Here is a 16,096-nt window from a genome sequence, read left to right as displayed (position 1 = left end):
CCCTGTCTTTGGAACTTTCTTCCATCTGATCTTCAACTGAACTATCAAACCCCTGATAAGGTTGCCCTTAAAACCCACCTTTCTTCCAAGGCTTTTGATGGTGTTCCATAACTTAGGCAGTGGGCTGGCAATCAGTAGACATCCAGGCTCTCGTCTCCCTTTATACTTTACCTTCCTTCTCTCTTTAACTTTCCTTTAAGTTATTGTAGTTCTTTTCCATTTCCTATTGTTTTAGCTGTAAACTGCTTTGATTTGCATTTTGAAAGGCAGCATACCAAGTGCAACTCAACTAAACTAAATGGAAGGCAAATTCTTTCAGTATTCAGGAGTCTTTTTACCAAGATGCGATAATGTGATAGTGACGGGGGCTGTTTTTGCTGCGTGCTGTGGCCCTTTTTACCTCAGCGGATAAAAAAAGTCTGAAAATAGTCATGGCCATGCGGTAAGATTGCCATTACCAGGTGGCCATGTGGGGGGGGGGAGGGGGCACTTACCACTACCTATTGAGGCAGCGGTAAGGGCTCCTGTGTTAACCTGGCGGTAGCCGCGTAGCATACTGCACTGCCTAATTATTGCTGGGTTAGCGCCACACTAAAAAAAATATGGGTTGATTTTTCCTAGCGTGGGAAATGGTGCATGCAGGGGCTGAAACTACCGCTCATGCCCACGTTGGGCTATCAGTAGCTCCAAATAAGCATGCAGTAAGCCCGCGTTGTGTTTACCACCGCTTTGTAAAAGGGCCCCTCAATACCGATCACCAGAAATGGCCTGACATTGAATACCCAGGGTCAGCACCAAGCACGGCACTTATGCGGGCTGCCTCCCATTGGCGGAGTGTCTGGCCCATTTTATCTAATTGCTTTGGCATTGAAAAAAAATGTCAACATTTGAGGACACCTTTGAAAAATTTCCCCATTGGACCAGTTTTGTAGGCTCTTACTCTAGTTGGATATTGCTGGGAAAATGTGCTTGTTCCACTGACTTCTACTTACCGTAAGTGAGACCAGTGCTGATTCTGTTTGAAACATTGGCATCAGACCCATCAAACATGCAGTGGTTGGCAGTTTTTAAGTCACTGACAGCTGTGGCAGAATTAAACCCAGATATTCGATGCCAGGATGAACAGTCTGATGCAGAAATGTTAAAGGAAATTAAGGACGCAAACAAACTGGGCAGCACAATAATAATGGGTGATTTCAATTACCCCGATATTGACTGGGTAAATGTAACATCAGGGCACGCTAGGGAGGTAAAATTCCTTGACAAAATCAAGGACTGCTTTATGGAGCAGCTGGTACAGGAGCCAATGAGAAAAGGAAAAATTCTAGACCTAGTCCTTAGTGGAGTGCATGATCTGGTGCAGGATGTAATGGTGCTGGGGCCGCTTGATAACAGTGATCATAATATGATCAGATTTGATATTAGTTTTGAAGTAAGTATGCATAGGAAATCAAACACGTCAGTGTCTAACTTTTAAAAAGGAGACTATGATAAAATTAAAAGAAGGGTGAAAAGAAACTTAGAGGAGTGGCTGCGAGGGTCAAAAATTTACATCAGGCATGGATGCTGTTCAAAAAACACCATCCTGTAAGCCCATGCCAAATATATTCCATGTATTAAAAAAGGAGGACGGAAGACCAAACGACAACCGGCATGGTTAAAAAGAGAGGGAAAGGAAGCTATTAGAGCTAAAAGAAAATCCTTCAGAAAATGGAAGAAGGACCCGACTGAAAATAATAAGAAACAGCATAAGGAATGTCGTCAAATGCAAAGCGCTGATAAGGAAGGCTAAGAGGGACTTCGAAAAAAAGATTGTGTTGCAGGCAAAAAACACATAGTAAAACTTTTTTTAGGTATATTAAAAGCTGGAAGCCGGCAAAAGAATCGGTTGGACCGCTAGATGACCGAGGAGTAAAAAGGGCAATCAGGGAAGACAAAGCCATAGCGGAGAGATTAAATGAATTCTTTGCTTTGGTCTTCACCAAGGAAGTTTTGGGTGAGATACCGGTGCCAGAAATGGTACTCGAAGCTGAGGAGAAAAAGAAACTGAATGAATTCTCTATAAACCTGGAAGATGTAATGGGGCAGTTCTACAAACTGAAGAATAGCAAATCTCCTGGACCGGATGGTATTCATCCCAGAGTACTGACAGAACTGAAAAATGAACTTATGGAGCTATTGTTAGTAATATGAAATTTATCCTTAAAATCAAGCGTGGTACCGGAAGATTGGAGGGTGGCCAATATAACGCCGATTTTTTAAAAAGGTTCCAGAGGAGATCCGGGAAATTATAGACCAGTGAGTCTGATGTAGGTGCCGGATAAAATGGTTGAGACTATTATAAAGAACAAAATTACAGAGCATATTCAAAAACATGGATTAATGAGACATGGTCAACATGGATTTAGTGAAGGGAAATCATGTCTCACCAATCTACTATATTTCTTTGAAGGGGTGAACAAACATGTGGATGAGCCGATTGATATTCTGTATCTGGATTTTCAGAAGGCGTTTGACAAAGTACCTCATGAAAGACTCCAGAGGAAATTGGAGAGTCATGGGATAGGACGTAGTGTTCTAATGTGGATTAAAAACTGGTTAAAAGATAGAAAACAGAGAGTAGGGTTAAATAGTCAGTGTTCTCAATGGAGAAGGGTAGTTAGTGGTTTTCCCCAGGGGTCTGTGCTGGGAATGCTACTTTTTAACATATTTATTAATGACCTAGAGATGGGAGTAACTAGTGAGGTAATTAAATTTTCTGATGACACAAAGTTATTCAAAGTTGTTAAATCATTGGATTTTGTGAAAAATTACAAGAGGACCTTACGAGACTGGGCGTCTAAATGGCAGATGACGTTTAATGTGAGTAAGTGCAAAGTGATGGATGTGGGATAGAGGAACCTGAATTATAGCTACGTCATGCAAGGTTCCATGATAGGAGTTATAGACCAAGAAAAGGATCTAGGTATCGTTGTTGATGATTTTGAAACCTTCTGCTCAGTGTGCTGCTGCAGCTAAGAAAGCAAATAGAATGCTAGGTATTATTAGAAAAGGAATGGTGCAAACGCACCTCAAATATTATGTTCAATTCTAGTCGCCCATCTCAAGAAAGATATGGAGGGGCATAATCGAACAGAAATGCCTATCTCCATGGGCGTTTATCTCCGAGAACGGGTCCGTGAAGGGGCGGACCGAATCGTATTTTCAAAAAAACATGGACGTTTATCTTTTTTTGAGCTGGGCGTTTTTGTTTTTCAGCGATAATAGAAACCGAAAACGCCCAGCTCAAAAACGAATAACTCCAAGACATTTATTCGTGGGAGGGGCCAGGATTCGTATTGCACCGGTCCACCTCACATGCCAGGACACCAACCGGGCACCCTAGGGGGCACTTTTACAAAAAACAAAAAAAAGGTAAAACAGCTCCCAGGTGCATAGCACCCTTCCCTTGGGTGTTGAGCCCCCAAAATCCCCCTCAAAACCCACTGCCCACAAGTCTACACCATTACTATAGCCCTAAGGGGTGAAGGGGGGCACCTACACGTGGGTACAGTGGGTTTGGGGGGCGGTTTGGAGGGCTCCCATTTACCAGCACAAGTGTAACAGGTGGGGGGGGGGGGGGATGAGCCTGGGTCCACCTGCCTGAAGTCCACTGCTCCAGTGACCTGCATACTGCTGCCAGGGAGGTGGGTATGACATTTGAGGGTGAAAATAAAAGGTTGTGAAACGGCATATTTTGTGGTGGGAGGGGGTTTGTGACCACTGGGGGAGTCAGGGGAGGTCATCCCTGATTCCCTCCAGCAGGGGCGTATCTGGAATCCGGCGGTAGGGGGGGCCACAGCCAGAGAGGGGGGGCACATTTTTGCCTCCCTCCTCCCCCCACCCCCGCCGCCGCCGCCGCCGCCGCCTCTCTCCACCCCCTCCCCGCCGTCAACCCTCCCCCGCTGCTTACTTTTGCTGGCGCCGAGGTCCGACCCGCAATCTCCGTTTTTCGTCTTCCTCCGTGGCCATGCTTCCAGGAAGTAACGCTGCAGTGCTGATTCGTTGAATCCAGTTCGACGTCTGACGTCAGACGCCGAACTGGATTCAACGAATCAGCACTGCAGCGTTACTTCCTGGAAGCATGGCCACGGAGGAAGACGAAAAACGGAGATTGCGGGTCGGACCTCGGCGCCAGCAAAAGTAAGCAGCGGGGGAGGGTTGACGGCGGGGAGGGGGGCCAGGGCGAAATCTGCGGAGGCCCAGGCCCCTGTGGCCCCACGCAGATATGCCCCTGCCCTCCAGTGGTCATCTGGTCATTTAGGGCACTTTTTGGGGCCTTATTCGTGGAAAAACAGGGTCCAGGAAAAGTGCCCTAAATTCTCGCTAAAAACGCATATTTTTCTTCCATTATCGGCGAAAGGCGCCCATCTCTGATCGGCAGATAACCACGCCCCAGTTCCGCCTTCACCACGCCTTTGACACGCCCCCATCAACGTTGTCCGCATCCGCGACGGAGTGCAGTTGAAAACGTCCAAATTCGGCTTTTGATTATACCGCTTTATTCGTTTTTGGGAGATAAATGTCTATCTCCCGATTTGGGTCACAATATAGGCGTTTTTCTCTTTCGATTATAAGCAGGATAGTGGAATTAGAAAAGGTGCAGAGAAGGGCAAAAAATGATAAAGGGGATGGTACGACTTCCCTATGAGGAAAGGTTAAAGCGGCTAGGGCTCTTCAGCTTGGAGAAAATGCGGCTAAGGGGAGATATGATAGAGGTCTATAAAATAATCAGTGGACTTGAACAGGTAGATGTGAAGTGTCTGTTTATGCTTTCCAAAAATACTAGGACTAGGGGACATGCAATGAAGCTACAAAGTAGTAAATGTAAAACAAATCAGAGAAAGTTTTTCTTCTCTCAACGGGAATTAAACTCTGGAATTCATCGCCGGAGAATGTGGTAAAGGCGGTTAGCTTAGCAGAGTTTAAAAAAGGTTTGCCGGCTTCCTACAGGAAAAGTCCATAGATCATTATTAAATTGGACTTGAGGAAAATCCAGTATTCTAGGCTAAGCAGTATAAAATGTTTTGTACTTTTTTGGGATCTTGCCAGGTATTTGTGACCTGGATTGGCCACTGTTGGAAACAGGATGCTGGGCTTGATGGACCTTTGATCTGTGCCAGTTTGGCAATACTTATGTACTTATGTAACCAATCCATTAGAGAAAAGAGAAATGGAGCCGATGCATGCATTAGCAAATATGCTGGGCATGAGTTCAAACTATAAGATGATTTATCATACAGCAGCAGCAATGCTGTTACATCAACTACATCAATTTCCTTAAAGTGTGACCACAATCTATGAACTGGTATAGCCGATGACTCATTATTATAAACCTGAGTGGTATCTATTGCTAACAGAAACTGCAATCTAAAATTTCTAACCTTTAAGTCAAAATAGCGAACAAGCTCAACAGCTGGTGGCCTCTGATGACTACTTGGTGTCACCAAATCCTCCACCTGATTAAATGAATCCACCAAATTATACAGTTTCTTCACATCAACTTTGATGCCACCCACCAATTTACCATAAAACTGCTTTTTCTTAGATGAAATCAAAGCCTTATACTCCTGTACCTGAACTCTCCAACTGCTTTTGTTTTCAGCTTTTGGACTCTTTCTACATTTCCATTCTTTACACCAACAACATCTCTTTAAAAGCAGTAATTCTTGAAGAAACCACTTATTCAGTTTTCTAACTTTCCCCTGTCTTGTAGACAGAGGGGTGATCTTATCCAAAATTGAGCTGCACAGTCTGTCACAAGCAGAGACCACTGTCTCTGGTTTGTCACCAGCTTCCAAAACAAGAGTATCAACTCATTTCCAGAACTTGACATGGTCAATATGACCCCTAGACTGTCTGGTCTGCATACTAGTCTCCCTTGAGATTGTCTTTTCCTCCCAACACAATGTAAACTGGATCAAAAAATGATCCATCCAAGGAATTGGAGTACATGAATCTGTTTCCACTAAACTGCTGTTACTCATACACGTGAAATCAATTAGATCCAGATGATGGCCCTTTTCATGTGTTTGAGATAAGTGTGGTCATTCTAGACTGGAAAGATCCAAAAAGTCAACAAGGTCTTTCACATTAGTTTTAGTCATATCTTCCAGATGCAGGTTAGTATTTCCCAATATTAAAACACTAGTAAAAAAGGCCCGTTTCCAAAACCAATGAAACGGGCGCTAGCATGTGGTTTTTTTTTTTTTGTGTGTGTATGTGTCACAGAGTTATTTTGTGTGTGTGTGTGTGTGTGTGTGAGGGTGGTGTGTGTGTGCAGGTTGTTGATGTGTTTCTTTTTTTGTTTTGTTTTGTTTTTTGCTTGGGGGTTGGGGGATGTGCTGTGCTGTGCTGGCAAAGTGGGTTGGATTGGTGTGTGGCTTTGAGGGTGTGTTTCTGTTGTATTGTGTGTGTGTGGTTTTGTCTGTCAAGGAGGTTTGTGGAGGGGGGTCTTTCTGTTGGTGAAATGTAAATGTAAATTTTTGCACATACCCACAGCAGGAATATTCTTCTCTCGTTCCAGCGGTGGTTCTGTGCTCTCCGTGCTGCACAGATAATGAGCCATTCTGCTGGGGAATGCTCCTCCCTTATTGTCACGTAGTTTCCTCTGATTGGTCCATCTTACGTTGCCTAGTGTTGCCTGGGAATGGTGTTGTGATGGTCCTTTGTGTTTCAGAATGTTGAGGGTGTTTTTTGTGATTGGTCCGTCATGTGAGGGCGGGGCAGTGAGACATGGTCAGTGTTGAGGCTTCACCACCATGAATCCATGAACGCTTCAGTGACTGACTGAGTGACTTCAGAATGTTGTCTTCAGAATGTTGAGGGTGAGTTTTATTATAGTAGATGATGACTCTGAATCGACTGTTTTGCAATAAGTTAAAAAAACCGAGTCCCTCGCAGAACTCCACCTCCCTGGAGGGCAGTAAAATACCATGCAACCTAACATGCACCAAAGGACTTGTTTAGTAAAATATATATTTTAGTGGGGCCAATGAATTTTTGTCATCTATGGAACACCATAGAATAATTTTTGCTTTGGTTGTGTGATTGTGTTGACACTCAAAATGGCAGCTCTGATCTCAAGCAGTAGGGAGTCCATCTGACAAATAAAGAGCTTTCACCCTTCTTTGGCAACTCTACAAGACTACTGCTAAGAGTCAGAACTGCCATTTTGAACCCAGATGGCAATGGGACAGAAATATCCAGAGATCACAACTGCCCCAAACTAACCTTTCAAGGATACCCCTGCTAAGTGCTAAGGAGATTCAGGGGCTTGGGGTGGGTTAAGGATGTTGATGAGGGGGATTTACCGCATGATGATCAGGGTTGGGAGTTGGGTTTGGGATGTTGATTGGGGGGTGCAGGGTGAGTGTATATATTGACCAAGGGGAGGGGTAATGGGATGCTAAGCAGGAAATTGGGAGTTTTTATTTTGCAAATGCATTGGTAGATAGTGTGGATGTATATATCGTAATGCTGATGCTCTATGTGGTAAATGTCTGCCCTGTGCTACACCTGCAGGGCAAATGTTGACCATACCCTTGATAGTTACTATGCAGGCTTTCAACCTACCACATGTTACTCATAATGTGTGGGAATTGCTAATTGTAGCCCATTTTAATAAACATATCCCTTGGTGCATGCTTAAACAATTTAACTCCCACTTAAAGAACGCATCACGTTCAAAATATGCTCCCTGGTCCACAAAATCATTCACGGAGATGCACCAGCCTACATGTCAGACCTGATAGACTTGCCACCCAGGAATGCCAAAAGATCATCACATACATTCCTTAATCTGCACTTCCCTAACTGCAAAGGTCTAAAATACAAACTAATGCACGCGTCAAACTTTACCTACTTGAGCACACAGGTATGGAACGCATTGCCGCGTAACTTAAAAATGATTTATGAACTAACGGACTTCCACAAACTGCTGAAGACCCATCTCTTTAACAAGGCATACCACAAAGATCAACCAATGTGAACATACATAACTCCTCCACATTTACTCAGAACTGTCTTACAATATCTGCTTGTTATACTATTATCATGTTTTATCATTATCATGTTGCCCAAGATCCTTCTGTAACACTAAATGTATATTTCCTAATATACTTCCACTATTCATGATGTATTGTAAGCCACATTGAGCCTGCAAAGAGGTGGGAAAATGTGGGATACAAATGCAATAAATAAATTAACCTACAAAATAATATATGCAAAGTCCACTAACATGCATTCAAAAGTTATAATGCACATTTTTATTAAACAAAATATGGGTAAAATTAACAAAAAAAACACGAATTGAGAAAAAGTTTAAAAATTCTAAAACCAAGCTAATCTCTAGTACACAGATAATACAATCCAAACTGTAAAACCATACATTGTATCAAATGTTTCAAATGAACCGAATGCTTAAAAGAAATTGTGAGATTGTGTTTCCCTACAAATTCTCTACTTTTTTTTCTTTTAGTGCATACTGTGCTAAAACACTTCACAAAGAAAAAGTTCACTTGTGTTTAGAAATGTAACATTTCAAAATTGTAGAATATGTCCCTTTTGTTACTCTATCACAGTGTTTCCCAATCTTTTGTGGCTGTGACCTCAGACTTGTGGCAAAATAAAATTATGTGACCTATGGACCTATGTACCTCTGGCGAGCCTGCCTAGGTCACAACATCATTGGGGGGTCCCAACCCACAGTTTGACAAGCTGTGCTCTAGCATATTAGCATAATTATTCAGGACTGTGAACAACTGGTTGAAGAGACAAAATGTGCAATTCTTTCATGTTGACATTCAAAAACTTGTCCATCATTGGCAGTAATGTGTGGTGATGAAATGTGGTGACTATGTAGAAAAGTAAATGCATGTAATAAAAGAGCATCCCCTGATATTCGGCCATCTTTGGGCTGCACAGTGACTGCCCGATGCCAGCACTCAGACTAGATATTAAATTCTGGTTCGTATCTGGTGACCAGCATTGAATATCCAGTTTGGCCTTGGCAAAATGAAAAGCTAATATTTAGCACTTACTTTTGAAGTGCTTAGTGGTTAAAGATAGGCCTGCTATTTATGCGGCCTACTTTAACCGCTAAACATAGCTGGCTTAAAATAACCAGTTATCTCCTGCTGAATATCTGTTGTTAGGCACTAAAATAATATTTAGGCAATCAAGAGTCATTCCTGGCCAGTTAAGTAATTTTGAATATCTGCCAGCAAGTTTAAGCATTATTTTTGTTTTCGATTCATCACACTGTCTTCATTTAAACAAAAGTTATGGAGGTGGACGCATTACTTTTCATTCAATCCTCCTATAATTGATGTGGTTTCTGTACTTTTTACCAGTAAGGCTATTAATTTGAATGATGGCTATTTTAATTAAATAATTATTTATATATATATATATGCCATTCACAATTGAGGTTATTTATTTACATGTTTTTTTAAATCTCATTTATGATCTGATAGATGTTATCATATCCCCTGATGCAGGCAACTGCTGAAACGTGGCTGCATTAGATCACTGGTTTATATGCCAAATAAACACTTTGTGATATGTCATACTGGTTTGTGCACTGCAATATACCTGTTTTCTTTTCCAGACCTGGTCCTGTTTCTTTGTCACCTTTGGTGTATTTGTGCCTCTTCTTTTTTTGACCCCTACTTGGTGGTAGTGGCTGCAACTGTAACTATGCACCCACTTTGGACAGCTCCTAAATCAAGTTTCTGCCTGAGCTGGCTTCCTCCTTTTGACCAGTCCTGCTGTGCTGTGCAGAGCTAAGCTATTGGTGAGACCCCAGCAAGACTATCTCCAAGCAATGACTGGAACAAAGCATTGGATCCAGGGGCAGCCCAAGGCAATCTGCCATCTGAGGCAGGGATGAAATGGTGCCCCAGGACCCCACCAATGCACCCCTTGCCAACTCCTTCCTGCCCCCCCCCCCCCCCCCCAGCCATGATCTTGCATCTCTCCTCTTCCTGAGCTTACCTTCTTTATTTTTTTGTTAGCAGCATGTGTCCATCCTAATCGGTTGGCAGCTGTAGTGTAGGTGGGAGCAGAGACAAGCAAAACTGTCACCACTAGTGGTGGGGTATGTGGCCAATGGTAATTGCAGAAATGAGGGGTAACTGGTGAGGATGAAAAGGGAATGGGGGTTAAAGAAATGGTTCATGTGCAACACCATCATGGACCGAGGTTTGGGGTGAACACAAGGCAAGGTTTTGTGTCACCAAAGATCCTGACATGGAATGTGAATATTGTTAATCAAAATTTCATTGTTAGTTCATTACTGATTAACTAAAATGTCTTGAGTTCTAAAAGTTGGTACGTATATTGCTTTTGAAGAATACATTTTAAATTGTAATAGTTTGATGTTATTAATGAAAAAAGCCAGTTGATGTGTTAATTGGTTTATTGGAAATATATGAGACTGGAAGGTGCAAAATGTGACACGTCTTATGAGAGGAGCCATTTTAGGGGGGAAATGTAGAAATAAAATCCAGATAGAAAGCACAGCAACAAAAAAAATGTGTGTGTGTACACCTACATGCGTTGTCACAATTTTAGAATCTACATTTTGCAATCCTTCATTTATTTGTTGTCATGGAATTCACACAGGGGAGTAGCTATTAAGGTGAAGTAAAAGCTATCCTCTTACCTCACCTTAATGTCACTCCCCTATCATTCCCCCCCCCCCCAGGCAAAGTTATCTTCCCAGATGAAATCCACCTTCCCCCCCGAAGAGGTCACTTTCTTGATCAGCCACCTCACCAGGGTAGAGGTCACCCACCTGATCAAGCAGCCCTCCACTCAATCTTGTCCAATCAGAACCCCCTCTGATCCTCTAGCCTCCTAAGATCTGAATCTCAAAAGCTGCCTCCAAGCCCCTCCTCTTTGATCAAAATCAATCTTCTATCAACTCCCCAGACCCCCTCTGGACCCTCTACCTACTCCTGGAACCTACGGTAGTCCGTGGTGGTCCAGTTTCTATGAACAGGAATAGTCACCCTTCACATCTATCCCAGTCTGGCTTCAGGACAAAAATGGGTTTGCTAATCCTAGTCTCATAGTATTATTGCTAGGCATCGACCTCCCACATTACCCTTAAATGGAAAGTTGACCCCTAGCTGTAGTACTGCAAGACTATTGTTTGGGGTCAGCAATGCCATTTTGAACCTGGAGTTGGACAAGATGGGAGAGGAGAGGGACTGCTTCCCCTCTTTGCCACTGGAACACTAGAGCATAAATCTGGGTAAATCCAGTGGGCATGTAGGTGGTCCAGGGGGATGGGGAGAGGGTCTAATTGGTGAAGGGTAGGAGGGGATTTATCTTGTAAGAGGGACTTGGCAGGGGGATTAGAGGGATTGGAGGTGCAGATCAGTGGGTTAAAGGGTTTGTAAGTGTAGATTGGGGAGTTTGGGATGATTGTAAGGGGCATCAGATCAGGATTCATCAGATTGGGGGGTTGATATGTTTGGGGGGAGGATGATTGGATCCAGGAGGATTGGACGATTGAATGGGAGAGCTGTCTGGGGTTAGGGCTAAGTGAACCCACACTAACAGTGTACAGTAGGTACCCCACACTATCCGGTTTGCTATCCATGCCCATTCTCCACCAATGCCTCGCCTAGTTCCTGCTCTCTAACACAATGCACTTAACACACAAATTGTTGCGTGCTAACTGGAAAACCTCCAAGAAACAGTCAGTGTATTTGTGCAGTAGCAGTTAATGTGCTAATTCGCATGTTAACTGCTTCAGGTACTTTAGTAGCAGGACCTTGTATGTCCACAGAATGAGGTGAGGTATTTGGTTAGGCTTTTTCCATGTTCTGCACAAATTTTTTTATTTATTAGGATTTATTTACCACCTTTTTGAAAGAATTAACTTAAGGCAGTGTACAGTAGGAATACATCAAACATAAGCAATAGACAATTACAGCAGTTAAAATATTCAAATTATAATACAAAGTATGGCATAGTATTCTATTTACAATGTTAACACAATATGTAATAGAACACAAATGTGACATGAATAAAGCCTAACCAAATACAAAAAAGTGATCAGAAATTAGAAATAGAAATCTGCAGAGCAACACTGAACTGGGAACCAACAGAAGCCAAACTCTACTGCAACACTGAAGAAACAGGAACAAAAACAGAGACTTTTTTTTTCCTGTGTCCATCCTTTCCTGGTTTACATGGTCGGACACAAAACAAGCACTGCCTTAATGCTGCTGCTGCTGCTGCTGCCGCTGCCTTTACAGAGATATGGTTCAATGACAAAGACAATCATATCGGACAGCGCAGACTATAATCTGTACAGGAAGGATATGACAGGTACAAATGGAAAGACATGGAACTGAAATGACTATACAGTGTATAAATCCAGAGCCATTCCACTAGAATTCTCTGCCTTGATGCTATCTTCTTTCTTCTGCTTATTGCATTTATATCCTATTTCTTTTGTTTCACTTTTCCATTCTTCCTTTCTCGTGCATGTCTCTTTCATGGCTCAGAGCTGGGATTCATTTCTGTATTGTGGACTCAGAACTGTTTAGTTGATTTTTAACTTTTCTGAAGTTTTGTTTTCTATCAGCAATATACACACATCCCTCACCCTCTGTCCTTACTCCACATGCATCTCCTTCCCTTTCTCTTAACTCCCCCCCCCAGTCCAGCATCTCTCTCTCTCCCCCCCCCCGGCCCTACAAGATCCAGCATCTATCCTCTCTCTCTCCCTCCCTCGCCACATATATTTTCCAGCACTATCTCTTTCTCTCTCTCCTTCCACCCCTAATGGTCCAGCATGTTCTCCTGTCTCTCTTCCTTCACCATACATAATGTAGCATGTTGCTTCTCTCTCCTTCTCTGAAGACTCTACTCCCCTACATTGGTTTCTCATGGTTTACCGCCCAACACATCCTCTTCCCCAGTATCTTCCTGTGTCACTCCCTTATCCCCTCCTTCATCACCATCAGTGGACGTACCCCATTATTGTGCCTGTGTCCTTTTAAGTGTTTATGACAGGGCTCTTAACTGGATTTGAAGTGATGATACAATCAGTGGCAGTCCTACCATTAGGCCAACTGAGGTGGGGGCCTCATGCGGCTTTAATTATGGAGTGGCATCTTTCCCCCTCCCTTCCTCAACTCCCCTCCACAGCCTACCTTCTGTTTTTTTTTTTTTTTTTCAAAAGTTGGAGGTGGCAGCGATCCCCATATACTGCCCTGTCGCTGGCACCGACAACTCCTTTGTACTGTGACCTGCCTCTCTGATGTAACTTCCTGTTTCCTTGGAAGTGGGCTGCAGTACAGAAGAGACGCCAGTGCTGATGACAGGGCAGTGTATGGGGATTGCTGCTGCCTCCGACTTTTGAAAACAACAAGAAAAAAAGAAGGTAGTCTTGGGAAGGGGAGAGATGCTAAATCATGGATGGGGGGGCAGGAAGGAGTTGGCAGGGGGGCGCAATGATGGGGTGCTGGGGCACCATTTCATCCCTGCCTCAGGTGGCAGATTGCCTTGGGCCACCCCTGGATCCAATGCTTTGTTCCAGTCATTGCTTGGAGACAGTCTTGCTGGGGCCTCAGGAGTGGCTTAGCTCAGCACAGCACAGCAGGACTGGTCAAAGGGAGGAAGCCAGCTCAGGCAAACGCTTTTCAAAGTAGGTGCATAGTTACAGTTGCAGCCACCACCACCAAGCCAAAACAGTAGTGGTCAAAAAAAGAAGAATCACAAATACACCAAAGGTGATAAAGAAACAGGACCAGGTTTGGAAAAAAAAACAGGTATATGGAAGTGGACAAACCAGTATGACATATCACAAAGTTTATATTTGACATATAAACCAGTGATCCAACGCCGCCACATTTCAGCAGTTGCCAGCAGACAGCTCGGAGGTTGGTCTCATGGACTGAAACCTATTGCTAGACCAGGGAGTTGGAAAACATCGAAACACTGGATGCGCAGCTCCACAAACCGAACAGCAGTATTGAAAACGACAGGCTGGGCGATCATATATCTCAGCTTTAAAATGAAAACACACATTGTCTTGTGGAGTGGTACAAACCGGGGCTCCAGACTGAAGCCCAGAACTCACCCGCAAACCACTTCCCACAGTCTGCCCACCACTAGTCCCAAACCACCTTGCCCCGGACCCCGACAGTGCTGTTTGCAGACCAAACCCCATTGGTGTAATCCCCCCTTTTGGTATCCAATGCCTAGCCGGTGTCATTTCAGCCAACCATAAATCCACATCCTGAAATCCCCATGCATCAGACTTATCTTTTGCTATAATTGAGCTATGCCCACGTACCAAAGGTTCTATAAGATCGCAAAATTAAATCTGAATTACTAAGCAATCCTGGATATAAAACAGGTCTGGACTAATCCAAAATAATGACATATATTTGAAAAGCAAGAATTCAATTAAAAATTGTCTTAAGCACACACAATATTTTCTCACTACCCTCCTCTCTAACTTCCCCATTCCTTACCCTCCTGGATCTCAGAATCCTTAACTAATAATGTAAAAAAGGTCCACATATTTCCCTAACAGAAACTTGCATATCAATTTTGAAGAAACCTGAAAATCCAGTGGGGCAATCGCACACAGCATGTGCCTCCACCTAGATACTTGAGCCAAACCTGCCTGCAAACTGTCCAAATTCATTCTTGCAACATGACTCGCCTTACTTCCCAGCCCATGCAGCTTCAGACATCAAAGACAATGAAGATTCCTGGGACTTCAAGGATTCAGAATCCCATACCTGTAAAGGAGAAGGACCCCTATAACTCTGAATTCTTTTCTCCCTATCCATCCTCCTAACTACTCTCCTCAAATTCTTAAGAAACTTCTTATTCCTCAATTTCTTGCACAAAGCTCTGCCCCTAAAACCTGCTGCTCTTGCTCCGACCCTCAACCATCCTTAGCCAAATCCCGAACCAAGTTTCTGACCTTCCCTTCACCCTCAGACTTACCCATCATCAGACTGGCCACCTCCTCTTCTCCTGACACCTCAGGCACAGGGTCCTAGTGAGCCCACTTAGCCATATAGCCACTCCATGAACCTGGACCTCCCAACTGATCCTTAGCCCCCTGCTCTCCCCTGGCCCCCGAGTCTGAGCGCTCTGTGCCCCAATTGACCCCCCAGCCCCTTGCACACTACCATTCAGCTCCCTAAAGGACACTGGTCACTGGAAGAGCTGCCAAGTTACCCATTCCTGGAGGGAGACTTTTTGGCCGGTCCTGGATTTCTGCCAACTTCATCCTGGTGCATTATGGAACCTGCAGCACTGATTTCAATGGATATAATCATGGACTACAAATATTACACTGCTTTGGGATGTAAGTTTAAAATCAGGACTGGCCAAAAAGTCTCCCTCCTGGAATGGGTAACTTGGCAGCTCAGCACAGGTGATGGAGAAACTCTTATACCAGCAACTACCCTCTGCCCTAACACTCCCTCCCCCCCTTCCCTGTCTTTTAGAAGGCATGGCCCTAGTGGCATAGCACACAGCCCCCACTGTAATCCAATTACCCTTTAATCATTTTCCACACACCTTCTTTCCCATCACCTAAAGACTCTTTTGCTCTAACCTCCCCTTCCCATCGGGACTCGAACTGGCAAAGGAAAGCAGCAAACTGCAAACAAAACCAGCGCTAGGACTGCAGGGAAACCTGACTGCCTGCCTCACTCCCGCTCTCCAGCAGCACACCTCTGATAATAATGAGGACCAGCACAGACAAGGCAAGATCAGTGCGTGAGCCCCAACAAACTTGTGACTCACTCAGTTCTTCATAGAACTCCCTCAGGTCACTCACACCACTCACTGCAGGCATCCAACTATTCCCCTGTGGTCCAGAAACACAGCCCTGACATTCAGGAGACTGCGCAGGACAACTACTTATTACTTCTTCCCAATACCCAGCATCTCCGGTCCCATCTCTCTTCCTTCCTGCTCTCTCCCCATGGGGTTCAGCATCTATCCCTCTCTCTTCCCTTCTTCTCTGGGTCTGGATCCACTATTTCCCTTTCATTGCCTAGCATCT

The sequence above is a fragment of the Microcaecilia unicolor genome, chromosome 1 (genome assembly GCF_901765095.1).
Source record: "Microcaecilia unicolor chromosome 1, aMicUni1.1, whole genome shotgun sequence".
Classification (NCBI taxonomy): Eukaryota; Metazoa; Chordata; class Amphibia; order Gymnophiona; family Siphonopidae; genus Microcaecilia; species Microcaecilia unicolor.
The sequence above is the reverse complement of the archived record's forward strand: the minus strand, read 5'-3'. Positions refer to the sequence as shown.